Genomic DNA, 27081 nt, shown 5'->3' on the forward strand with positions numbered 1-27081 from the left:
AGAGCATTAAAACTACCATATTAGTTTTACTTTATGATTTTTTAGGAGAAGGAAATAAGATTATTAGTTTAAACATGACGGTTATATACAGTGCTTAATTTTTTATTCATGAGAAAATGAGACTTCCAGGCTACTAATAAAGGGAAGTTAATTCTTTGCAGTAGAGAAATCAAAGAGCAGTTTCCAAGTCTCTTGGGCTGTAGGACTTGGAGGAGGTTAGGGGGTCTTTGTGCCTGGGGGATTGTCTCAGTGGGAGTGGAGAGGGAGAGAGAAGGGTCAGGAAGTGCCAGGCTCAGTGTGAGCCCGAGATCTGGGAGGACCGCAGGGGTCTCCCAGAGGGAGGGATGGCATTAGTTGGGTGGATGAGAGCATCAGGGAATTGTGTGTGCAGTCTGTCTGAAGGGCTGGCTGGAGGGAAAAATGGTTTTCTCTGAACAGAGAAAGTACTTCGTGCAAACTTTGAAAATGCCTGAAAGGATCTATTGGCCAGCCAGTTTGCTTCCTTGGAATGTGATTGATTCTGGCATATTCCAAATAGCAGAGGAAGAGTGCTGTAAGCCCTGGGTGCTTAGGTTTCTAAGGGCAGGGTCTGGTAGTAGCCAAAAAGAAGTGAACCCTCCTCAGTGAAGGTGCTAACAACCAGGAGTAAAGAATAGAATTATACATGTCATTACTGTTATATAATGCGTCTGCCTTCCTTCTCTTCTCTTCTCTTCTCTTCTCTTCTCTTCTCTTCTCTTCTCTTCTCTTCTCTTCTCTTCTCTTCTCTTTCTTTCTTTCTTTCTTTCTTTCTCTCTCTCTCTCTCTCTTTCTTTCTCTCTCTTTCTTTCTCTCTCTCTCTTTCTTTCTTTCTTATCTTTTTTAAAAAAGTTATTTACTTGAAAGGGAGCTACAGAGAGAGGAGGAGAAACAGTAAGAGAAGAGGGGGGAAGAATGAGGGGCGTAAGGAGGGAAGGAGAGAGAGAGATCCATCTTCCATCCTCTTCTTCACTCCCCAGATGGCCTCAATGGCCAGGCAGAAGCCAGTAGCCAAGAGCTTCATCCGGGTCTCCCACATGGATGGCAAGGATCCAAGCACTTGGGCCGTCTTCCTGTTTTCCCCAGACCATTAGCAGGGAGCTGCATTGAAATGGAGCACCCAGAACTGGAAGCAGCACCCTTATGGGATGCTGGTATCTCAGGTGGCCACCACAATGCAGGCCCTAGTGGGTGTTTTTTTTGATGTACATAAGCATCTACTGTAGGATAACATGCATTATCTATGGCCACACAGCTAGGAAACAACAGTCCCAGGATTTGACTCTGTGCGTCTTACTCCAACGTCTAGGTAGGCCAGGGCTTCCCTCATTTCAGGTAAGGTAAGAGCCACACGTGGGAGAACCTGAGTTTGTGCATGTAAAGAGCTCTGAGCATTGGTTGACACTATAAGCTGCTGGATAGGTTGATATTATTGAGATTGATTTAGGAGGTCTTGGTTTAAAATAATATTCTGGGACCAACTTTAAGTCATTTTAATATTTACAGGTCTAGAGTGGGGCCCTGAAATCATAATTTTAAACAACAACAAACTCTGGTGATTCCTGTGCAGGTGTTAGGAGATGATTTCCACAATGACTCTTAATGGAGACCCTGTGGCTGAGTGTTTTCAATGCACTTTACCCCGTGTTTTTGATGCCTTAACCATATATAGGCAAGGAGACAGTTTCTGCCCCACTTCTCAATGGTGGAGCAACCTCAGTTAATCTCAGTGTCAAAGTCAGATCCCATGACTCATATTTTTGAAGGCTACACATTCCTTCCTTCCCAAGTAAAATCTGTCTAGGGGTCTGGCTATGGAACCCAACAAAAATCTCAATTTCTGTTGATGTTGCAATTTGCCAACTGACTCTCTAAGAATGGAAAGCTTAATAGTAAGCTTTTAACATGAGAGAGAGTATATAAATGTTGTGTTGCCGTATTATGTATTTACTTACTTGAAAGGTAGAGAGAGAGGGAGAGGGAGAGAGAGGGAGAGAGAGAGGGAGAGGGAAGGAGAGAGAGAGAGAGAGAAAGAGAGAGAGAGAGAGGGAAAGAGGAGATTTCTCCATTGGGTTCTCTTTCCAAATGCCTGTAGCAGAAAGTGCAAAGCCAGGCTGAAGCCGGGAACTAAGAACTCTATGGGGGTTTCTCAGGTAGGTGGCAGGGACCCAAACACTTGGGTCATCATTCACTACCTCCCAGGTACATTAGCAGGAAGCTGGAATGGAAGTACAGTAGCTCAGATTCAAAGCAAGCACTCTGATATGGGATATGGGTGTCCCAAGTGGTGGTGTAACCCACTGTGCCACAACTCCTTCTCCCTGCCCTCCAAGTTGTTATTGAGACTTATAACATGGTTGTACTGGAGCATGTCATTAGGAATATCACATTATAGAGAATAAGTGCAGGGTGAGTGCTGGGGTGCAGTGGATTAAGTTGTGGCCTGCAGTGCTGGCATCCCATGTAGGCACAGGTTTGCATCCTGGCTGCCCCTCTTCTAATCCAGCTCCCTGATAATGTGGCTGGGAAAGCAGTGGAAGATGGCCCATGTTCCTGGGCCCCTGCCACCCATGTGAGAGACCTGGAGGAGGCTCCTGGTTCCTGACTTCAGCCTGGCCCAATCTTGGGGAATGAACTAGTGGATGGAAGATATCTCTCTCTGTCTCTCCCCCTCTCTGAGAATCTGCCTTTTAAATAAATCAATAAATCAATAAAAATAGACAATCAGTGTTCACCAACTCTCTCTAGGAGATCTTAGTCCTAACTAGCCTCAGTGTTTTCTTGCTTCCCAAGTACTTTTTTTTTTTTTTTTTTTTTTTTTTTTTTGACAGGCAGAGTGGACAGTGAGAGAGAGAGACAGAGAGAAAGGTCTTCCTTTGCCGTTGGTTCACCCTCCAATGGCCGCCGCGGCCGGCGCGCTGCGGCCGGCGCACCGCGCTGATCCGATGGCAGGAGTCAGGAGCCAGGTGCTTTTTCCTGGTCTCCCATGGGGTGCAGGGCCCAAGCACCTGGGCCATCCTCCACTGCACTCCCGGGCCACAGCAGAGGGCTGGCCTGGAAGAGGGGCAACCGGGACAGAATCCGGCGCCCCGACCGGGACTAGAACCCGGTGTGCCGGCGCCGCAAGGTGGAGGATTAGCCTAGTGAGCCGCGGCGCCGGCCCCCAAGTACTTTTGACATCAGTGGAGACATCAGTTTAGAAGCAGATCCAGAGATGGGCTTGAGAGATGCATTTTCGATAAAATGATACTTAGTTCCAATGGGAAACCTAGATTTTCCAAGATCTTTCTGGTCATCAAAAAGCCCTGCATTTCAGACCCTCAGGGTAACCTTATATGCCTGGAGCGTTGGACAATGCTTATTGCAAGAGGAAGCATGTCAGACCAGACAAGCATATTTCAGTACAACAAAACCAATCTACATGTAAGGTGAGAAAAGACTGTGACAGTTATGCTGCCTACCCTTCAGGCAAATCACATATCCACTGAACACAAAATGGGATTAGAAGCCCAACTATTATCTGACTAAGCATCTAACATGTCCAACTGAAAACTTAAAGTGAAACTCTCCATTTAAAAAAGAGCATTTGCAATTGGCATTTCCTGGATATTGAATGTCAGGATTTGTACATTTCCTAGACCGTGAGCTGTCTTCTGCTCAGCTTTCTGTGTGCACTGCTGTGCAAAGAGCTGGGCATTATAATAAGCATTAGGTAAGCGTTTGATCAATACATGAATGTGTTGAAGTTACTGAAACCTTTATTCCCTCCTTTTCCCCTCTAGGAAGGAAAACATTTGTCTAAACTTAAGTCTGATATAGGTAGTTTTGTCCTGTTATCTGGACTCTGCTTATATCTTTGACAACTTGTTTTATTGCCATTTATTGTGGTACATCACCTGGGTTTATTCATGTACAGAGTCTTGGTTAACATGGAGTTTTGAATTTGAATCACACCCTAAAATGTCTTTAGGATTTGACAAAGTTGGCATATTAATGTCAAACCAGGGTGTACATTTCTACTTCAATGCTGTAATTTACTTTTATTTGACATTCTCTAGTACTCTGTATTTTCCAAGGTCCACTCATACCCTTGTAAGTTTTTTCTCCTCTCAGCTACCTTTGGGTTGTCCTTGTTCCTTTACAGATGGGAGGTTGAGAGCCACTCGGTTAAGGCAACTTGCCCAATTGACTGTCAAGTTCAGAATAGAATACTGGGAGAAAAAATGGTTCTTTATTTCATGCTCCTGCTGGTTTTCTTTCTTATCAAACAGGTAAACTTGCTGCTTGGCCATGGCCATTTAGACAGAAATGATGGAAGCAGCTTATGGAGCATGAGGGCACAGGACTGGGAAATGAGGTGACTACTGTGGATCTAATATTCCTAGGTGTGTACTCCGTGGTTCACATCAGAGGTCACTGAATTCCAAGGCATTGAGGTCTAAGACAAGGGACTAGAGTTAAAGCAAAGGTCCACATTGGACTAAGCAAAGCACCAAGACTCCAAACCATCAGAAAATGGTTCTCCATTGAGAGCAGTTTCCTGTTTCCTTTTATCTTTTGTGGACAGAGCAATAGTGTGGTCCTTGGGCATAATTAACTCATGAATTAAGTGTGGCAACTGGCCTATAAAGTTATGTGACATCACAGGGGCCTCAGCCTTTGTGGGTAAAAAGCCCTAGGTTCGTTCAAGCCTGGGCTTTGGAGAACAGTAGCAGCAGGAGATGGAGCAAGGTATGCCTTCATAGGGACCAGGATGTGCCTCCTGCTTCACAAAATAGGAGTTATGAGTCTACATTTTCCCTATTCCTAGGTGATTGGCATGGTGATGGGCTTTGGGGGTGGCAGGGAATGTGGGGATGAAGTTTGGCACAGAATTCATAAACACCAGGATCTACAAGAGAAATTTAATGTCTGTTCTCAACTTAATCACATGCTAGTTAAAAAAATTCTCTGAGCCTCATTTTTTTTGCTTCTGTAAAATGGGGAATAAAAAATTGATTTGAAGGGTAGATGAAAGAAAGCAAGTAAAGATTCATGGCATGGTACCTGGTGCATAGTCAGCACTTAAAAAATGTTGACTATCGGGGCTGGTGTTGTGGCACAGAGGGTTAGGCTGCTGTAAGCACTGGTTTGAGTCAGCAGAAGATGGCCCAAGTATTGGGCCCTGCTACCCACATGAGAGACCTGGATGAAGTTCCAAGCTCTTTTTTTTTTTTTTTTTGACAGGCAGAGTGGACAGTGAGAGAGAGAGACAGAGAGAAAGGTCTTCCTTTGCCGCTGGTTCACCCTCCAATGGCCGCCGCGGCCAGCGCGCTGTGGCCGGCGCACCGCGCTGATCCAATGGCAGGAGCCAGGAGCCAGGAGCCAGGTGCTTTTCCTGGTCTCCCATGGGGTGCAGGGCCCAAGCACCTGGGCCATCCTCCACTGCACTCCCTGGCCACAGCAGAGAGCTGGCCTGGAAGAGGGGCAACCGGGACAGAATCCGGCGCCCCGACCGGGACTAGAACCCGGTGCGCCGGTGCCGCAAGGTGGAGGATTAGCCTAGTGAGCCGCGGCGCCGGCAGTTCCAAGCTCTTGACTTCAGCCTGGCCCAGCCTCGGCTGTTGCAGCCATTTGGGGAATGAACAAGCAGATAGATTTTTTGTTTGTTTGTTTTTGTTTCTCTCTCTCTTTCTCTCCCTCTTGCTGTCACTCTGCTTTTCAAATAAATAAAAAAAAAATCTTAAAACAATGTTGACTATAACACAGACCAGGTGAATGTCTCCTGTGAAGATCCATATAGCAAATGTTTTTGGCTTTGGGGGATATTATTCTGTCATAAGTGTTTAGCTCTACTGTGTTAACACATAGCTATGAAAAAATATACAAATGAATTAGTATATCTATGTTCCAATAAACTTTCTTTGTGAATACTGATTTTATATAATTTCATTATCAATGTTCTTTTTATTAAGATCTCTTTATTTTATTTTATTTGAAAGGCAGAATTACAGAGAGAGAGGGAGATACAGAGACAGAAGATTTTCCACCTGCTTGTTCCCTCCCCAAATGGTTGCAATGGCCAGGACTTGGCCAGGCTGAAGCCAGGAGTCAGGAGCTTCTTCTGGGTCTCACACATGGGTGCAGGGGCCCAAACACTTGGGACATTTTCTACTGCTTTCCCAGGTGTATTAACAGGGAGCTGGATGGGAAGTGGAGCAGCCAGGACTTAAACCCGGCACCCACATGAGAGGCTGGCAGGGCAGATGATGGCTTTATTCGCTACACGACAACATGGGCCCCTGTCAATGCACCTCTTTGTTCAACCACTTAAAAATGTAAAACCATCTTTAGCTCACAGGACACACAAAAAGAGGGAGGTACAGGGGTGCATTTGGCTGACCCTGGTATAACCTGCATGACATTGATTTGGAGGTATTATTTTCTTTGCTAGCACCACTCTTGTGTCCGTGGTGATCCTTATTAAAGTTCTTTTGGTAACCCCTTGTTATATAGCAAAGCAATCTGAAAAATCCACTGTGAAATCCTGATAGGGTGTTGACAGTCTTCTTCAATCACCTCAGGTTGGTTTTACCACAAAATGCTACATTTCTAGAGGATAATGGGAGTGTTGGGGCAGGTGGTCCTTTAAATGCAAATGTGCAGTTTCAATTTTGTTTTTAATCCAGGACTCTTGGCAGTCAGCTAGAAATTTCCCTGTTTAATAAATCTTCCCCAAATGGTAAAGTGTTAGAACTGCTGAGATAAGTGAATATTAGTATTTAGCTTATTTAAAAGTGTGAAGCAATGTAGAGAGATTTACTTGCTAATGAGTCATTTGGGGCAAAGCTGTGTGAGGTCCTGCATCATATGCAGAATTTAAGAATTCGCAGATGAAAATAAAGCCACATTTTCAGATATAAGTAGAGAAGAAATATAAGGTAATATTTAGGTAAATGAAACTCTAAAGCCCCCGTGCCTGAAGTGGCCAGCCAATTTAATCAAAACCATTGTTTTTTCTTGTAACCTTCTAATTGTCACATTTCCTCTACTTCAGTTTCTAGGGCCTTATACTAGTCTATGTCTGATATATGTTCTCCTTCTCATGATAATTTTTCCAAGTTTCTGGGGTACAAATATGTGCAGGTAGGATGTTACAAAGTTAGTTAACATGCATAGAACTTTTAATAGTATATATTATTGTTATTCTGTTTTTTTTTTCAAGTGTAGGAGGGTGCTTGCAGAATCATCTTTAAGATACAAAAAGATTACACATGCTGGCTAGGTTAAATTGACTCACTTGTTTTCACATATGAAAATACAAGTTCTGTGGTTGGGGTTCTTCCCAATAGTGGAATTATTTTCACTATTACAAAGTAATAGTGCTCAGTACAGAAAAAAATATTTAACATGGAATTTCACAGATCATTTCAACTGCATTTCTTTGGAGGTCTACTAAATGTAAGTAACACACATGTGGAGGAACCAGGCTCATGGAGGTTGTCTCCAGCTACAGGTTCCCAATATATTTCTTTAAGTTTAGAAATCAAAACAAAATAGCTGACATAGTGGCTACCTCTCCAGCTTGACCTTTGATAAACTGGGAAACACTCCAATTTTCTCATCAAAGACTAGATAGTTTGTAAGTGTTGGTTGACATGTTGTCTCTATCCTGTTGTATTTGATCATGTGATTTTGTAAAATACACCAAAGGAGGCTAGTTTTATGTTGCTCTTTTTTAAGATTTCTTTTTTATTTATTTGAAAGGCAGAGTTACAGAGGGAGGAGGAGACAGAAAGAAAGAGAGATCTTCTATCTTCCAGTTCACTCCTCAAATGACCACAAAAACCAGGAGCCAGGAGCTTTTTCCAGGTCTCCCACATGGGTTCAAGGGTTCATGCACTTGAGACATCCTCTGCTGATCTCCCAGGTGCATTTGCAGGGAGCTGGATTGGTCGCTAACCAGTGCCCATATAGTGGAGGCTTAACCTGCTACACCACAGTGCTGGCCCCTAATTTTGTATTCTTAAAGAGGAATTCTTCAGATTGTAAAAGCTTCAGGTCCCGCCAAATAATTTTGTATTCTTAAAGAGGAATTCTTCAGATTGTAAAAGCTTCAGGTCCCGCCAAATGTAGATCTGCTTTTGGTGGCATTTTTGGGTTGGGACTTATTTTTAAAAACATCTTTGTTGACAAGTATGTAGGATTCTGGAAGTTGAAGAGTAAGGCCTATTATTGAAGATGAAGAGAGGAAAGAGAAAGATTTGCTCAAACATAGCTGAGGGAAGAATGTTACTGTTGGTGTTTTCCTGTATACTAAGAAAATAACGATCTAAAGAATTTGAGAAAAAGGAGGAGCAAGTATCTTTAGGTCATCAGAAAGGACTTCACCCCTTCATGTTTCTATGTTCTGTAGAAAGTGAAGGGCTTGATAGACTGTCTCTTCAGTTTAATACTGGCTAATAAAGTTTGTTTCATTGTTGCTGAATTTTTGCTGTAACTATAACAGCCATCTGCTGGCTTGAATGATGGTGATAACATGTGTGTAACAGCTTACTAAGTGCCTTTACATATTTTCTCTAGTTGGTAACTGTTAGATCCAGGAAAGGGTCTCTTTCTCTATGGCCTGTGGGTGCCTTTAAAATGAACTGGAATCCTGTGAAAGACTGGAGTAGAGTGGACCTCATATACCTCAGTTGCTTTCCTTATTTTGAGATAATTCCTTACGGTATCAGCAGTTTAGTGTCCCCTGTGTTGTGCAAACAGTCAAGGTAATCATTGAACTTTGACAAGTGAAGCCATTTTTCTTAGAATGGCTAGTAATTTTTTCACTTGCAAAACTATTCAATGGGTAAGCAAAGAACTGAGCTCCCTCAAAACCTGCCCGTTAGTACGCAGTGCTTGCATTCATTTGATTGTCGCTGTGAACTTACTAGTTGCTTTGCTGACCTCTGACTCTTTGACCTTTTAAAATGAAAAAGTACCGCTGGGAGACACAGCTATGCTGATACAAAGTCAAGGAAGTGGTCCGTCAGGGACATAAGTGTGGCTGCAGCCAGCGGTGACCTGTGAGTTTTAGTCAGTAGTTGAATTATGAAGGGGAGGTGCTGAATGAATGGGTAGTACAAAATGCTCTTGCAGTGCAGAGATGGGAGGAGCATTTATGCCTGGGAGGTTGTGGAACTGGGTTTTGGGACTTATGTATGACACTTGGCAAAGCTGGGCAGAAAGGCATTTTGGATAGAGCAGTAGTCAGTGAGGTACAGTGGGAAAGCCAATTATGACCAAGCCTTGGGCCATTTTGGCAAATGCATGCAATTTTGGAAAGTAGGTTTGTTCCAGTTCAGTGAAAAGTTTAGATTCCACTAAGTGAATTTTTATTGGAGTTTTGTGTACATATCCAAATGTCATATCAGTTATTAGTTTTCTCTTTTTCTCTTTAAAAAATTTAATTAAGATTGTGTTTACTTAGAAGTATTTTGAATGTCAACAAAACAGCAACAACTTTTTTTTCTTTGCAATTACAAAGTGGTATTCAGTTCACAGATCAATTATTTCATACAAGCTGCATCAGAGACAGCTGAAGATGAAAGAACTACCACCCCCAAACATAACTAATTTGTGCTGTGCATCAGCAAGAACCTGCTCTACATTTCCACACCAATGTACAACCCCCACACTGTACCAGGCCAGGTCAGTGGCTATTGAAAATACCACCAGGACAGGGCTATCTAAAGACACATTCGGTAGGGTTTAGCTATACAAAAAAGCACACTGTCCAATTTAAAAATAACTCTTACACAGCTGTACATTTCAATTTTTCTCTTTATAAGCAGTGAGTTTTGATTTGTAAGGTTAAAACTTTATAGACACACACATACAAAAGCTGTGCTAGAACTCACTTATTCATCATCGTCTTCTTCATCTTCATCTTCCTGCTCTTCCTTCTTTCTCTTGCTCTGTCCAGCCTGGATGACTCCTGGTTTGCTGCATCAGGTTTTCCTGAAGCTTGGAATACGGCAATACCCTTTCCCTATTTTTCCTTCAGCTTAGCTTTCCATCAGGCTGCTTGCCATCTGCAACAGTGCTATTGCATATCTGTCCTAGTTTCTTTGCAACATCACCAATAGATAGGCCAGAATGTTCTCCTTTGATTTTTGGGGCAATACTCAGGACAGAATAAGAAAAAGGCTGCAGGAGGCCTCTTGGGTGCATTGGAAGCCTTGAACTTCTCCATCTCCCCATTAGGAGGGATCTAGTTTTTCCTTTCTCTTTCATAATGAGTCTGTCTGCCTTTGCTGTGTCTTCACATTTGCCCTTCTCTTTAGCAGACATGGTCTTTCACCTCTCTGAGAACTTCTTAGAAAACTCTAAGCAGTTCATGGCACCAATTGGCTGCTTCTTCTCATGCTTCTGGCAAGGTTGCACAAAGAATGCATATGATGACATTCTAGGGTTGAGATTTAACTGCCACTAACAAGCCAGGTAACAGTGTCCATCCAAAATGTAGGTTTTTTTTTTTTTTAATTTAGACAGTAAAGAGTTGTTAGATGATCTTTAAAGTGCTTTGCAGCTTTAAAATCCTATGATAAACAGCACATTTAGCATAAAACATGAACATCTCTAGCAAGTGGTGAAAAAAATGTTGAACAGTGATATATTCCTAATTTTTCACCTGCAATTTAATCACACTGTTAATTGCCTGAGATTCAGTCTTTCTAGGATTCAGTTGGTTCTCTTCTCTGGCTATTCTGTGCACAGGCTTACACCCAATAATTACATACCTAAACTGTTCTGACCGCTTTTCTGAAGAAGAAGAAAGCCTGTTAACAGCTTACTCCCACTTGCTGACCAGGTAGAAGTAGGATGAGGACTGGAAGGGATGGTCAGTAAGGACACCAAGTCAGGACAACTTATGGGTGACCCAGGCCTTTGGTAAACTTTCTTTCTTTCTTTTTTTTAAAAGATTTATTTATTTATTTGAAAGTCAGAATTACACAGAGAGAGGAGAGGCAGAGTGAGATGTTTCCATCCGATGGTTCACTTCCCAATTGGGCACAAGGGCTGGAGCCACGCCGATCTGAAGCCAGGAGCCAGGAGCTTCTTCTGGGTCTCCCACGCGGGTGCAGGGGCCCAAGGACTTGGGTCATCTTCTACTGATTTCCTAGGCCATAGCAGAGAGCTGGATCAGAAGTGAAGCAGCCAGATCTCGAACCGGTGGCCATATTGGATGCCGGCGCTTCAGGCCAGGGCATTAACCCACTGTGCCACAGCGCTGGCCCCGGTAAACTTTCTTAAAAGCATGGCCTATTTATTATGAGAGTAGAAAGACTTGAGACTGGGATCAATATGTGCTTGAATGTATAACATGAAGACAATGGGAATATAAGTATATTTACCTTGGCCCTTGTAGAGAGATGGGCAGGTATTTATGTTTGTGATTCCCTTGCATGTACAGATGTATCTGAGGAAATAAGGATCAGTGCTACATAGTCTCAGATCTCAAGTTAAAATTTCTACTATTAAGAATACTATCAAACACTTTTTTGTTATTTTTCAATAGCAGGATTAATTTATTCAAATAGTTGGTGGAGGAAAGAATTTTTTTTGTTGTTGTTGTTTGACAGGTAGAGTTAGTGAGAGAGAGAGAAAGGTCTTCCTTCCATTGGTTCACGCCTCAAATGGCTGCTATGGCCAGCGCTGCGCCAATCTGAAGCCAGGAGCCAGGTGCTTCTTCCTGGTCTCCCATGTGGGGGCAGGGGCCCAGGCACTTGGGCCATCCTCCACTGCCCTTCCAGGCCACAGTAGAGAGCTGGACTGGAAGAGGAGCTACCTGGACTAAAATCTGGCGCCCATGTTTAGCTAGTTAAGAAGTTCTTGAAATTGATATTTTGTTAATGATATACAACAAATAAAAGTGTGGAAAGAAAAGAGAGTAAAGGAGTTTGGTCCCTCTCTATCTATCTATCTATCTATCTATTAATCTATTATCTAGGCTCACTTGGCTAATTCTCCGCCTGTGGTGCTGGCATCCCATATGTGCACTGGGTTCTAGTCCTGGCTACTCCTCTTCCAGTCCAGCTCTCTGCTGTGGCTCGGGAGGGCAGTGGAGGATGGCCCAAGTGCTTGGGCACCTGAACCTGCATGGGAGACCAGGACAAAGCACCTGGCTCCTGGCTTCAGATCGGCGTAGCTCCAGCCATAGTGGCCATTTGTGGGGTGAACCAATGGAAGGAAGACCTTTCTCTCTCTCTCTCTCTCTCTCTCTCTCTCTCTCTCTCTCTGTCTAACTCTATCTGTGAAATAAAAAAAATGCAAAAAAACTATTATCTAGCCATCCATCTATTCTAATTCTCTAGTTCAAAATCAATAGTGATTGCTTTGGATTCTGGAAGTCATTGTTTCTTATTTTTAGATCTTGCCAACATTTTATTTTGTAATATAATAGACTTAAAATTTTTTTTTAAAGATTTATTTATTTATTTGAAAGGCAGAGTTACAGAGAGGCAGAGGCAGAGAGACAGAGAGACAGAGAGAGAAAGAGAGAGAGTGAGAGATAGATCTTTCATTTACTGGCTCACTCTGCAAATGGCTGAAATGCCCGGAGCTGGGCTATCTGAAGCTGGGAGCTTCTTCCTGGTCTCCCATGTGGGTGCAGGGGCCCAAGGATTTGTGCCATCTTCTACTGCTTTCCCAGTCCATAGCAAAGAGCTGGATCGGAAGTGGAGCAGCCAGGACTTGAACTGGGTACCCATATGGGATTTTTGCACACTATGCTGCAGTGCCGGGCCCTGTAATATACTATATTTTTATAATATGATTACCAACAGTGTAATTAAATAAGAAAACATAATATGTTTTATGCAGAAAAATTTTCATAGGTGCAATGAATATGTAGTTGGGTGGTGAAGAGTAGAGCTTGAGTTTCAATTGCATTTGCAATAGTTTATTTAAATGTTAACATTTGTTTTATCATATTGATAGATGATTTCTGGTTAAAAATCATCAGCTGGTTTGGGTGGGCAGGATGAGTTGGACTTCCTTTAGTCTACCCAGGAGAGTTCTCAATTTGTTCAAAGCTGCCAGGGATCAGAACACATTTCAGACCCTCATTCCCAACTGTAGATCCTCAGGGAGGGATTTCCTAACTGACAAAGACTTACTGGGGCCAACGCTGTGGCATAGTGGGTAAAGCTGCCGCCTGCAGTGCTGGCATCCCATATGGGTGCTGGTTCAAGTCCTGGCTGCTCCACTTCTTATCCAGCTCTCTGTGATGGCCTGGAAAAGCAGTGGAAGATTGCTCAGGCCCTTGGGCCCCTACCCACAAGAGAGAGACCTGGAAGAAACTCCTGGCTCCTGGCTTTGGATTGGCGCAGATCCAGCCTTTGCGGCCAATTGGGGAATGAAAAAGTGGATGGAAGAGCTTTCTCTCTCTGCCTCTCCTTCTCTTTGTGTGTAACTCTGAATTTCAAATAAGTAAATAAAATCTTTAAAAGAAAAGACACTGGGGCTGGCACTGTGGTGACCATGATGCAGATTAGTCCTCTGCCTGTGGCGCTGGCATCCCATATGGGTGCCGGTTCTAGTCCCAGCTGCTCCACTTCCAATCCAGCTCTCTGCTATGCCTGGGAAAGCAGTGGAGGATGGCCCAAGTCCTTGGCCCCTATACCCATGTGGGAGACCCAGAGGAAGCTCCTGGCTCCTGGCTTCGGATTGGCCCAGATCTGGCTGTTGCGGCCAATTGGTGATTGAACCAATGGAAGGAAGATCTCTCTGTCTCTCCCTCTCACTGTCTGTAACTCTACCTCTCATATTAAAAAAAAAAAAAAGACATCATCAGAGATTTTTTGCAAAAAAGAGTAGTGGTGTTCAGCCTAGTGACTTTAATGACTTATTGCCTTATTATTCTTCTTTGCTGGAAAGGAAAGCTGACTCTCTTCTCTCTGCCTTCTTCTCTTCTGGTCCTTTTGCCTTTCTTGTCCCCATCTTTACATTTTCCTACATCACACTTCCTTATTAATTTCCCTCTAGTTGCAAAAGGTTGTTTCTGAAAAAGCAATGTGAAAAGAAAAGGGAATTATCTGACAATTCATGTAGAAGCATACTACTGTAGACATTCCTGATGCATTTTTCTGGAATTGGGTACCTGACCTATCCACATTCACTGTGTGCAGAATTCAAAATGGTCAAGCAGTCAATTGCTCAAAACTGTACTTCTTTTTACCTATATAGATTTGTATTAGTAGACAGAAGCTAAGAACTGCCTCCAATCAAACTCCAAGCAAATTCCAAGTTCCTTCTCAAGAAAACCAAAATACACCCCATCTATTTAATTTATTTGAGGCAGGTCGCCTGATTTGTGTTAAGCTTAGACTTCTTGTTTAGGCCCCAACGTGTATGGGAGCAATGACTTTATCCACTCTCATGACCATTGATGCCAAAGCTCAGACATGAGTCCTGGGCCAATCAGTGCACTTGGCCTCCAGTTTGGACTTTTAAGGGAATTATATATGGAGCAAGAGCTGAGCAACTTTTTTGGTGGGTACATATACTGGCCAATCATGAGAAGGATCTTTGGAAGAGGAACCCGATGTAAAGTTGGATGGTTCTCATTTCTCAAAGCTGAACTTCTACAAATCTCTTTCCAGTTTGGGTGGTCATTTTTTCCCTTCAAGATACTATAATATAGAGTACATTTCTCTCTTACTACTCCTTTTATCCTGGTAGTGCTCAGAGAAGGAAAGAGGAGATTACAGGATGTACTGTGTGTCAGAGACTGTGTTGTGTTTTACAAACTATTTCCATTCGTTTAAGTCAACCTCAGAAGCAGGTGTTTTAAACCTCATTTCAATGATGAGAAAACTGGTCCAGAGAGATAAAAAACTATGTCTTCCACTAACACATTACACATCTTTTGCCCAAACCTTTGGTATCACTTCCTCTGAGTTCAATGGCAAGAATTGCATAAACACAAAAAGAAAGAAAAAAATTTCAAAGGGCAGCTGTTCCTTTTTGATTGGTTTGCCAATTCCTCCTAGGTCCCAGGGTGGGATGTGACACTAATCTGAAAACCCACTTTATAGGTGGAGCCTCACATTTTTGCAGGACCAAGGGGGAGGAAACACAGTCTTTTCTTTTTCATTATCCCCTTCCTCCCAACCTCTGGGGAAGTACTTCTCACACAGTAGGTGTCCTATGCCTGATTTCTGATATTGACCTTGATGTTGCTACTAATTTGTTTGCCAGAGAGGATTAAGCTCAGCCATCTCTGTTGCCTCCAGGAAGAGTGTCCCCTCTTTCATTTATGTTCAGTTATTACCTTTTTTTCCTATCTTCTAACAAGCAATAATTGACCCAGATAAGATTTGAATTTTCAAAACAGGCTTCCTGTGCTATCCCTTTTCTTCCTTATAGAACCCAATAGAAAAAAGCAAGCAAAAAACAATCTTGAAATGCCATATGGGAAGTGTTAAAGCATTTATGTATTATTGTGATCTCTGTATGAAAGATCATAGGCTCACAGAATCTATGATTCTGTTAATTCAGTTAATACTGTATCTAGGTTTTTCAGCCTTCAGAGGCTATTTAATCTTTCTGATGCCACAGGGCATAGCTGGATTGTCTCTTTTATAAACTGACACTTTCCTCTGCCTTGCCAGAAAGAGTACTGCAGTGAGAATTTTACTTCTTGAGTTTAGGCTCCATGCATGATTTATACTTGCATGTCTGGTGACAAGGACAGCATCAGCCACTGCTTAAAAGCACTTAATAAAGGTTTGTTGAAGTATGTGTGATTTAGGATAACCCTACTTGCTATATTGGGGCTTCATCTATAAAATGAAGAGTTTGGCCTGCACTTTCTTCCAATGATTCTGTAATTTTGTAAATGCTTTGTCTTGGCATTTCAGTTCATGGTCATTTATCGTCTTACCTCTTTACATAGATTTATGGTAGTATTTATCTTTCTTCTTAAATGTACCTTTCTTATAATTTCCAAACATCTCGTGTCATGCTAATCCTAGCAGAGTTAAGCTGTGTATAAAGCTGCTTAGGTTTTGTGTGTCTTTGGGTAGTTATGTCTTAATGCGGGTGCGGAAAGTATACTTTCATTTTCTGCCCCCTGAAAGGCACTCTGTGTAACTTGTTACTTCTTTTATATATTGAGCCTCAGTTTATTTGTTGACTTTAGAACAACTTATACACACAATAGCAAATATGAAAAGTCAAGATGAAGGCAAGGTACTTCTTTGTCTTTGTCAGTTATGTCACAAGCTTTATTGAACACATTGTGTCTTATTTAAAGCTCTGTAAATAAAACTAAGGTTTAGGTTTCATAGTCAGAGTCCTTTCTTAGTAACTGTACAAAACATAATTTTCACATATCCAACCACCAGTGAAAATATTACTCTCCTTTTATACTCATGTTTTCACAACTGGTTTGCAGAGTAGACTTTGATATCTGAGTCCTGTCTCAGTAGACTAGGAAGAAGAAAAGCAAAGATATTGACTACAATTTGTCTTCCAACCCACACAAATCCTACACCTGAAATGACAATGCTATTGAGATCTTATTTTAGGGTAGCCTCTCTGAGTTGTCATGAATCAGGTAGGTTAGATCACTTGAGACCTCATTTTTTTCTCATCTGCAAGATGGGATGACCATACCCCTACAAATAGGATTTTGATAAAGAAAGAAAGTGCACACAAGGGACCTAAACAGGGAGCAGGGGGTGGGTATAGTTAGTAGCTAGGAGGTCCGTTAAATAGCAGCTTTTCCTATACCATTGTTACTGCTATTACTGTTGCTAACTTTGCCCACAATAGTCAAAAAACCATCATAAGAAAGGCTTTGAGAGATCCAGCTTCTGCCTTTAGATAAGTAGTTTCCACCCATTTGTTCTGCATGGCAAAGGATGAAACATGCTTGGATCAAAAAATGTGGTTTCAATTCATATTCAGTTACAAAAATGTAAGCTAAATCCCTCTCATGTAGTTTTTCTTTTCCTATTAAAGAAATGTGTTTTTGTTCCAAAGGAAGAAGGTATATTTGGACAAGTGAAGTATCCACAATTATTCTAACCTATCCATTTTTCACCTGATCATAGATTAAATTACTGATAATTAGCCCAGAATCAACTCTGAGCATTTCTAATATTCTGTAGTTTTGAATAAGATGTAAATGGAAGAAATATCATCACCACATAGGACATGATTTTATGTTTTATCTTGCAGTTTGTTTTTTCACTGTAATATCTAAGAAATTTATTTATTTGTAAGAGATTAAATCACACCCATTATTCCTCCCATTGTTTGCAGTGTCCTATGTTTTTTTTTCCTAACTCAATTCCATTGAATATCTACGAGTTGTCACATTTTTGGTAAGTAATAACTGTGTCAAGCTGTGCTGACAAAATGTCCCAACATAACTGTTAATAAGCATTGTCATTTTAAGCATGAAACAGTTTAGCTAATGATTTATCTCTTATAATGCAGCACTCGAGGCAGCTGTATGATTTGTCTCTTTAGCAAGTCAAGTAATTTCTTTAACAAAATGTTCAGCGCAGATGGGCCCTAAGCTGTCAGTTAACCATTATTGTGTCTGCATCTGCTTGCTTTCAATGCACTGTTTTATGTATTCAGCCAGTTACTTAGCTGCAGCCCTGTGAAAGGCCGAACCTACTCTGATTGGCAAATAAAATGTTCATTTGTCTCTTCTTCCTATTGTTTTGTTTTGGTAACACATGTCAGCAGCTCAATTACCCAGTTCATTAACAGCTCCCACAGGACATGATGGCCAGCCCGTGATAAGAGGGCAATTCTGGCACATATGGTCAGTAATGGCCTCCTCTCTTGGCAATTGTAAATAAAAGTCACTTGGCCCTTTTCCTTTCGCAAGAACTACTGTTGTCCTGGTCCTCTTCAGTGTGCAAATTACCTTTTTGCTCCACGCAATGTGATCCCTGCCAACTAGACCTTAGCTTACCGTTTTTACAGGCTTGGTACCTTAATAAGGAGAGGCATCCTCGCCCTTCATTTTAATTATGACTGGCTTTTAAGCTCTTGAGGCAGGGAAATTCTTATCGTGGGAGTCTATTCTTGGAAAGCTGTTAGCTGATTAATTAGTTAACTAATCAGTTTTCCTAATTGAATAGCAACATATTTACTTGGGGGCTTTAAGGCTCCCCCCCCCCCTTGAAATCCTCTGGTGGTGGTTACCATGGAGTTTAAAATGCCTTTTTATTTTTCCAAAACAAACAAACAAACAAATGCAAATACTTGTAGAAGCTGTTTGCCAGCATGGGTGTGGGAAGGGTGATCTGTGGCATTCTGGCTTGTTGAGAGATTCAGGATGTGCGAACACACACACACACATACATACACACACACAGAGAGAGAGAGAGAGAGAGAGAGAGAGAGACCTCAACACGAAGGTTTAAGGAGCGAGTGGGTTAATTTGGGTCCGTGTCAGGATGCCTAAGCCAGAACAGATCCCTCCACCACTTCAGTCTTTGAAAGAAGGGGTTTAAACAGGTACCGCTCGTTGGGCTTTGTGGCTCCCGGGAACAAAATGCTGCTTGCATCAGGGGATGAAGAGGGGCACACGCATGTTTTTACTTAAATATACCGGTGAATGCAGCTACTAAAAATAATCCCTCGCAGGGCTGCATCGATGAACGAAGGAGAAACAAGGCTTTCTTCCTAGCTGCGTTGTCACAAAGGGGGCCTTTGAAATGACTCAGGGTCAGGTGGGGACCGCTGGAACGGAACTAGGCGTGGAGAAAGGTCTCTCCAGGTGATGTGGGCGCAAAGGCGCCTCGCACCTGCAATCCACAGTGGCCGCAGCCCTGGGAGGCACGGTCCTTGGGGCCGCGCAGCTCCACACCTCTGAGCAGCCGAGCCTTTCCGCCGGCCTCTGCTTGTCAACACTTATCTTAAACAAACACCCACCGGTGCGCGGGGTGCGCAGAACGACTCCTGGACTGCGCCCGCGCCCGCGCCCGCCGTATTCATAACCAATCTGTACTCTCCTCCCAGGGCAGCCGGCACTCGGGGAGTTGTTGAGTGTCAGGGTTTATTTGTGCTATTTTGATTAGCCCCAACCTGGCATGAGCTTATTTTCCTTCTAATGACCTCGTGCTGTGAGACGGCCGCTACGGAGGGAAAGGACTTAGGTCAGACGGGAGGGGAGTACCGTTCCATTTCCCCAGCCAAAAACTGGGGGACTGCTGGCGGGAGCAGGAGTAGGTAAATGGCTAGAGGATTCTAATCAAATTTCGTGTTCTTGAAAGAACCTCTTCTCGAAAAAGCCCAGCAGATCCTTGCCAAAAATTGCCTTTTTCTTTTTTTTGCACTTGCTGAAGAGTATTTTGCTGGCATATTTGGAGGGGGGGAGTCATAGAGGAAATTAAAAATAAAAGAAGATCACTGTACACCCTTCACCCCCATAGGCCACTGATGAGTTTGTCCCCTAGATGATCAGCTAACAAAAGAACAGTCACCAGAATCCTAGCTCTGAATGAAGAATTCAGGAAAGTTCAATTTATTGCTTGATAGTCTTGTTAGGTGACATACAATTTCTGGCTGCATTCTAGAATTTTGTTATAAATATTTGGTTTGTTGCTTTCAGTGCCCTCTCCATATTCTATATATGTATGTGTATGTATATAATATATATATTTAAAAACTTTGAAAATAATGATGCTTATTACTTCTTGTGAATTAATGTGGAAGAGAAGCTTCCAGGTGCTGAAGTCCCTAGACTGGCTTGGATTAACCCCTACTGTGCATCCATTTTCAACCACCCCCTCCTCCCTTCTCTGGAAAAAAAAAAATCCAACCTCCCCTTTCTCATCCACTCTGGCTGCCTTTGTGTCTCCTGCGCCCTGCCAGGCAGGTGTCAGAGCACTGAATGAGGGTAAATGCCCCGTTGATGGATTCCACAGATGGAGCGTGGAAATCGGTAGAATAGGCCTCAGCCACAGGCCATTTCTTGGGATCCAACAAAAGCCTCCAAATAAGTCAACAAAAATCCTGAAGATCACAAAGGGAAAATGTCATTTGTCATTTACTCTGGGCCTGTGAGGAATATCAGTCTTGCTTCACTCCTCCTGACTTTCACCCGAGGAAACACGAGAGAGGTCATTCACATCTCTCTCAGTGTAAAAGGGCTGCTTCAGATCAGAAAACACTGCGTTGTCCCATTGTACCCTTCATGTTGAATGGCAAAGCTCACAGACACAGGGACATTCTGCAATTAGCCAAGTAGGTGCATCAAGCGTTGAGTTGACCTGTCAAAGGCCTCATGGGATATACTTTTTGAAATATTTTTCGTGGTCAGATGTGGTGTGAACGACTTCATGGAACTACCAGGAAGGGTTCTTATTTTTATCTTGTCCTGTGGCCAGCGAAACACAGCCAGGAATGAAAATGCAGACAGGTCCCGCTCAAAAATATGAAAACAGATAAAAAGATTCTGGGATTTGGTGTGAGGCAATCCCAGTGCAAATGGAAGATGACTGCGAAGTCCCACCTCCAGCCATGTCCCACCTCCCTGTGTCTGTAAATCGCATTGTGTTATATCTGGGGCAAACACAGAGTCTAAATGGTTGTCATGTTTTGATTCTTTAATTATTCAAATGAAAGGTCTTGCTGAGCAGAAAGACAATGTGCCAAATTCATGCTTGTGAATTATTTTGTGTCTCCATTTTTTGCCTGTCTCCCAATTCTGAATTATATTTGTCTGGAAACCAATAATTACAGAATTCCACGTGACTAAATCCCTATAAAATTGAGGCAAGATTTCATGTATAATAGTGTTAACGAGGATGAAATATTTCCCAAGGCTACAGAGCAGGTCGCAAGGGGCTAACGGACAAAGACATTCTCTCTAATTCTGTAATTCCTTCTTTAATTAAGCTTCATGGTTAGTCTACTGGTGGGAATACTTTTGCCTGTTCTTCGCAGTTTGATTTGTTTCTCAATGAAGAATTTGTAATCCTGTGGGGTATGACAGTTGCCTAATGCTGCTTCCTTCCTTTCTTTTTAACAAAAAAATCAATTTTCTCAAGTTTAATCTGGGCAATAAATGTGAAATTTTTGGAGTAATCAAAAATTTGACTCCTAAAATTTAGAATAAGCTTTAGCTAGCAAAAAGATGTGATGACCTTTCATAGAAAGCACAGAGTTAAAGCACTCAGGTCTCTGGTGAGGGGGTGACACTTCCCTGTGATCCCACGGGGGCTTCTGCTCAATGACCTATGGATACCATGATATGTTTGAAGTTATTTATTCCTGTACTTTTGTTTAAAAATAAATTACAGCTCTTGATGACATTTTAATAAAAAGTAACCAAAAAGAAAAATTTAACAAATATATAAGATTAGTAAATTAGTTCCACCATTTGTAGTTCCAGATTTCAGACTGATCCTACATTTTAAAACCAGTGGTCTCTGATGGTTCCTACTGGGCACTGCAAATGATCAGACTGACTATTTTGATTTCTCAAATTCATTCAATATCTTGGCAAAATTGATTTCTTAGAGCTTTATTGTTTATAATCTGTACATTGAATCTATAAAAGAGTCAATAGTGTTCACTGAATTCCATTGGAAAATGTTCTGATTTGGATATAATATTGATCCCATTGTAGTATTTTTATGAATATCATTTGATTCTAGGTAGTTTTTGAAAATTAGGGACAAATGGTAGCAACATGATCAGCTACATGATTGACATCTGAATTCTGATTTTGGGTCCTCTCTGTTATTCTTCTTCAAAAGAATGTGTGTGTGTGTGTGTGTGTGTGTGTGTGTTAAAGGAACCAATACCTCTTTATGATATTCTGAGCTAAAAGAGAGAGAAGGCATATCCTCCGGAATCCCATTGACCTGAGTCAAGTCCTGATTTCCTTAGCTGTGTGTCCGGACTAACCTCTTGGAGTCTCAGTTTCTTTTTCTCTGAAGTGGGTGAGTACTTATTTCCTAAGCTGGTTGTGTAGTTACACGGGAAGAGGAGAGGAATCTCCTTCTCCCTGGAAAGGCTTAAGGTCATTGGTGATATGGAGTTAAAATGATATGAAAGTCATAGATTGGATTGTGAAGGGGTTGTGATGATAGAGTCAACACTTTCCAAATCTCCTAACAGCATATGGATTGGGATAAAATTTTCAAGGTGTTGTTATGCATTTTAAGGCAATACATTTGGAAGGGTATGTGTTATATATTGATAACATGCATTTTTTATAACAACTATTCTGGAATTTCAAATTGGGGGACAATTTCTTTTAAATGAATAATAAAGCAAATTTTGTTTGTAAAGGCATCCAAGGAATATGATTGAGCAACTTTAATGTAATTGAAAATCTTCCATTAATATTAAGGCTGTGCAGTAATTATAGTCCCAAGAGAGTTTATTTAATCTAGTTGCTATCTTTTGGCAGTTTAGTAACTGATTTAGACAACAGTCTTGCTAACATTGCCTGCAGTTTCAAAGTCATAGCATTAGCTACTCTGTACAGAAGAAAATACATAATTTTCTTAAGCTACATGAGAGATGTTTTACTTTGTATAATATTTAGGATCAGATACTTTGTATCTATTATTTAGTTTATTTTAGTTGTTTGAGGAAAGCTGAGTATGTAAAGTAGAACTCAAACAAAGGTCTCCTGTGTTCCCTTAAAATGGAATTCAACTTTTAGATTTTTTTCTTGGTAAAAATTGGGTGATTCAAATTCAGGTGATTGTTGTGAATGAGTTTCTGTGCAAATAATGGATTTTATTTCTATTGCGTGATTATATGAATAGCAGTATTTCCATCTTTAGAAATAGCTGGTTTTTCCTAGCTGGTAGATTAATTGTGGGTTGCTGACTTTACATATTTTAAAGCCCACATCCTTTTGGGGTTTACAGATGGGGAAAAGTTAGAATTAACTTGTAAGATTGTGGCTTCACATTGCCAAAAATGAAAGGTTGGTTCAAATAATCTTCCAGTAGAAAAGTCAGGCAAATCATTTCCTCAATATCTTTTGAAATGATGTTATATGGAGGTTTTCCTGGTTCGATGTAGCCTTCCCATTGCTTTTGAATAAACACTCTAGAAATAAAAACAGTGATTTGTTAGCTTGTTAAAGAAAAAATTATTTTTGATGGTAAAGTCTATCCTATTGACCTCAAAAGTTATGTCTTTTTTTTTTTTTTTTAATCACTAGCTGTTGGTAGTTCTTCAACTTAACAAAATTACAATCCTCTTTGAAAAAAGTTTCTCATTATTCTCTGGAAAAAATGCAAGTGTGTAAATAATTGGAAAAATTTTTAAATAATTTTTGAAGGCTCACAAAGTGCATCTAAGTGAATGTCAGGATTCCATAAGAGCAGAGTTTCCATTTTAAACATATAAAATAATAGCAGTGAAAATTAGTGTTAGAGCAAAACTGACATTTTGTCATGCACTTGCATTCATCTAACATGTACTTATTGAGCACCTAAGGTCAGGTTTCTGGAGTGAAGGAGGTGGAGAGGAGACGGAGCTGAAAGGCTTATATTCTGGGAGATGATTGTTAAAGTGAAACACAGTGGTCTTGACCCTCTGGATTAATTCTCTCTGGTGCTTGTAAATCTAACTGGTCATTTTCTTCAGAAACCAGAGAAGATTTTGATTAATTGACCTGACAGTGCATGGCACATCATATTTACTTGGGAGAATTTAATAACCCTAGAGACTCCCAAAGGAAACATGAAAATTTCCACATACTGTTATCCTAATGGGATCACAGTAAGAGAATGTGCAAGCAAAGATTTAAGGCTCTCCAAGGCAGAGAAAGCTTTTGGTCACTCCTGAAACTCTGTTGGGTTTTTCACCTGAATTCACTTTGGAGAGACAGGTAAGGGCATCAGAAACTGGAAACATGTAAGGAAAACATTTTGTGGAAGTACATTTTGATCATAAGGGAATAAGTAATTCATTTCCTTGGAAGCAAATTGTTTATAATTTAAATATACATATATGTGTGTGTGTGTGTGAGAGAGAGAGAGAGAGAGAGAGAGAGACTTTCGGTAAATTATGGCAAGAAGTATTTGATATACTTGGGAATTTAGAGAGGGAAGAAGTATTAATATAGAATATTCCATAGAGGTATTCCTCCAAGTACTGTACATCAATAGCATCAATAGCATCAGCACATGTGTCAGAAAACAAATTAATGCAAATTCTCCAAGTATACCCCAGGTCTACTGAATCTGAAACCGTGGAGAGGGGTGCCAATCTATGTTTTACCAAGGGCTGTGGACAAGTCTGATGCTCCTGAAATGAAGTTGGCAACTATGCACAAATGATTGCTAGTTTCATTTGGCTCACATTCCTCAGACATACAAACAGGTTTAATACTCCCTACAAGTTTTCAGAGTGCATTTAGATGTGTTTGCTGCTCCTCCACTCTTATGGTCTGTCAATGATAGCACTCTAGCCCTCTGGTCTCTGTCCTGATATGGGGTTTCTGGAGCCCTGGTCTGATTGACAGGTTTTAAGTTTGTAATGCAAGGCATGGCATATTTCTTAGCAGGTTAACAATTCTTTAAAATATCTCCATAGTTAAGGGCGGGCATTTGGCTTAGTGGTAATGACATGTCAGTGTCTGGGTTTAGTTCTTGGCTCTGGCTCCAGATTCCAGCTTCCCGCTAAAGCAGACTCAGGGACAACAGGTGATGGCTCAAGTGATTGTATCCCTGCCACTCACATGGAAAACTTGAATTGAGTTCCCAGCTTTCAGCTTCCATCTGGCTCAGTCCTGGCTTTTGTGGACATTTGGGGGGTGAACCAGTGGACGAGAGTGCTTGTGTTTCTCTCTCTCTCTCTCTCTCTTCCCCTCTTCATCTCTCCATCTCTCTCTCCCCCTGAATTTCAAATAAAAAATAAAGTATTCTCTTATTTAAAGTCTGTTTTTCTTTGTTTAATACTAAAGACCATTTATACTGAATTAACATAACTGAAAAGCTAAGCACAATATTGAATACACAGTAGATGAATTGTATATTATAATTTTCTTTTGTTCTTATGTGCAAGTGTTTGTTGTTAGGTACAGTTTCTTTTTATTTATTTATTTATTTTGAAAGGCAGATTTACAGAGAAATGGAGTTACAGAGAGAGGTATCTTCCATTCACTGGGTCACTCCCTAGATAGCCACGGTGGCTAGGGCTGGGCTAGGCCAAAGCCAGGAGATTGGAACTTCATCTGTTCTCCCATCTGCATGCAAGGGCCACGTACTTGAGACATCTGCTGCTGCTTTCCCAAGACTATTAGTAGGGAGCTGGATTGGAAGTGGAACAGCTGGGATTTGACTAGTGATCATATGGGATGCTCTCATCACAGGTGGTGGCATAACCTATTGTGTCACAACACCAGGCCCCATATTTTCTTTTCTTAATTTTTTTTATTAATATAAAGAGGATAGATTTCATGTACTTTATAGGTGCATATCTTCTTTAATTTGTCATTTATACTACTAATTTGCTCTATTGCCTCCTTGTTTGACAGTGTTTAAATGTGAATAAGATGTAATAACATTAAACTATTAGAAAACAAAATATTTTTTATGAAATAATTTTGATACATACCTTTTTGGGCAGCTAATAACTTATACAGAGGTAGAATAAAATTTTACATTCCTGTAGAGAAAAGTTAAGTCTGAGTGTAAGATAAGATAGACATATAGGACATATTGCATTTCTTCTAGTGCCACCTGCATTTCCTCCAAGTCCTACCCAACCAGAGGGTACAGATAAGTTACCTTGACATTGACATTAATAATGTACAGTTTTCCAGCTCTTCTTCCCTGTTTGGTGATCACACATGCCGGCCACTTCTCTAAAGGGTCCCCAGGAATTTGGTGGGGGGTTCAGAGTGCATTTAGAGGTGCTTGCTGCTCCTCCACCCTTTCGTTCTGACAATGATAGCTCTCTAGCCCTCTGGCCTCTGTCCTGGTATGGGGTCGCTGGAGCTTTGATCCAATGCATTCTCAAACCACGTAACTCTGCATAGGCCAACAGGTGCTCTATTACTGGCACAACTCACCTGGTTGTGGGAGCCCACACATATTCCTAGTGGCAACAAGTGGAATCCTGCTCCATCCCTGTTCCCCTCAAGTTCTGTTCTGAAAATGTTGCTACTTGTGCCCCAGCTTTGCCAGTCTGACTCTTCCTGTAAGGATTCAGGGATCTGACTGCAGCAGACACCATATCGCATCATTAACACAATTTCTGCCTCATCTCTCAGCTCCTCTTCTCTTTCCTAGGCACTTTCATGCTACGTTTTGGAGATCCTTTCCTCAGGTGAACAGGTGTAAATACAAGTTTTGTTGGGAGGGGGCGGCAGCAGGGCCAGCTTCAGCGGCATTCATCCTATGCAGCACTCCAGAGCCCCATGCTGGGAAGGGGCCCAGGCCTGAACCAATGCTCTGTTGTTGGTGTCTTGGAATTCCTAATAATTTATGGACAAGGTCTTCACTTATTATTATTATTATTATTTTCACAAGGCTCCTAAAAACAAATGAGCTGTCCTGGACAGTAGTCCATCCACTTAGCAGAGACCCAGAATCTGAAGTTCAATTTAGGGCCAGTTCATTAGACAATGGCCTCTTCTTTTTGGTTCAGTTCTTGAGGTGTATGCTAATAATGTATAAATTCCTTAAAGTATTTCCAAATGTCTGGTAGATAAGATTAAATCTAAGAATGATTTTTCCAATAGAAGCAGTAGAATCTACAAATATATAGGAATGCTACATTAAGTTACCATTATTGGCCCTTAAATTTGAGTTCAATTTTGAAATATATTTTTTAAATATGTATTTTTTTTGACAGACAGAGTGGACAGTGAGAGAAAGGCAGAGAGAAAGGTTTTCCTTTGCCATTGCTTCACCCTCCAATGGCTGCTGCGGCCGGCATGCTGCGGCCAGTGCACCGCGCTGATCCGAAGGCAGGAGCCAGGTGCTTCTCCTAGTCTCCCATGGGGTGCAGGGCCCAAGCACTTGGGCCATCCTCCACTGCACTCCCGGGCCATAGCAGAGAGCTGGCCTGGAAGAGGGGCAACCGGGA

General features: G+C 41.5%; 1 protein-coding gene across 4 annotated transcripts in view; it reads left to right on the forward strand.

Annotated features, from left to right (window-relative positions):
• Positions 1 to 27081, forward strand: part of PAX3 (paired box 3) — a 118479-nt gene that overhangs the window by 57153 nt on the left and 34245 nt on the right. The window lies entirely within an intron of this gene.

This window comes from Oryctolagus cuniculus, chromosome 3 (assembly GCF_051225735.1).
Source record: "Oryctolagus cuniculus isolate XC-2025 breed Fujian yellow rabbit chromosome 3, ASM5122573v1, whole genome shotgun sequence".
Taxonomy (NCBI): Eukaryota; Metazoa; Chordata; class Mammalia; order Lagomorpha; family Leporidae; genus Oryctolagus; species Oryctolagus cuniculus.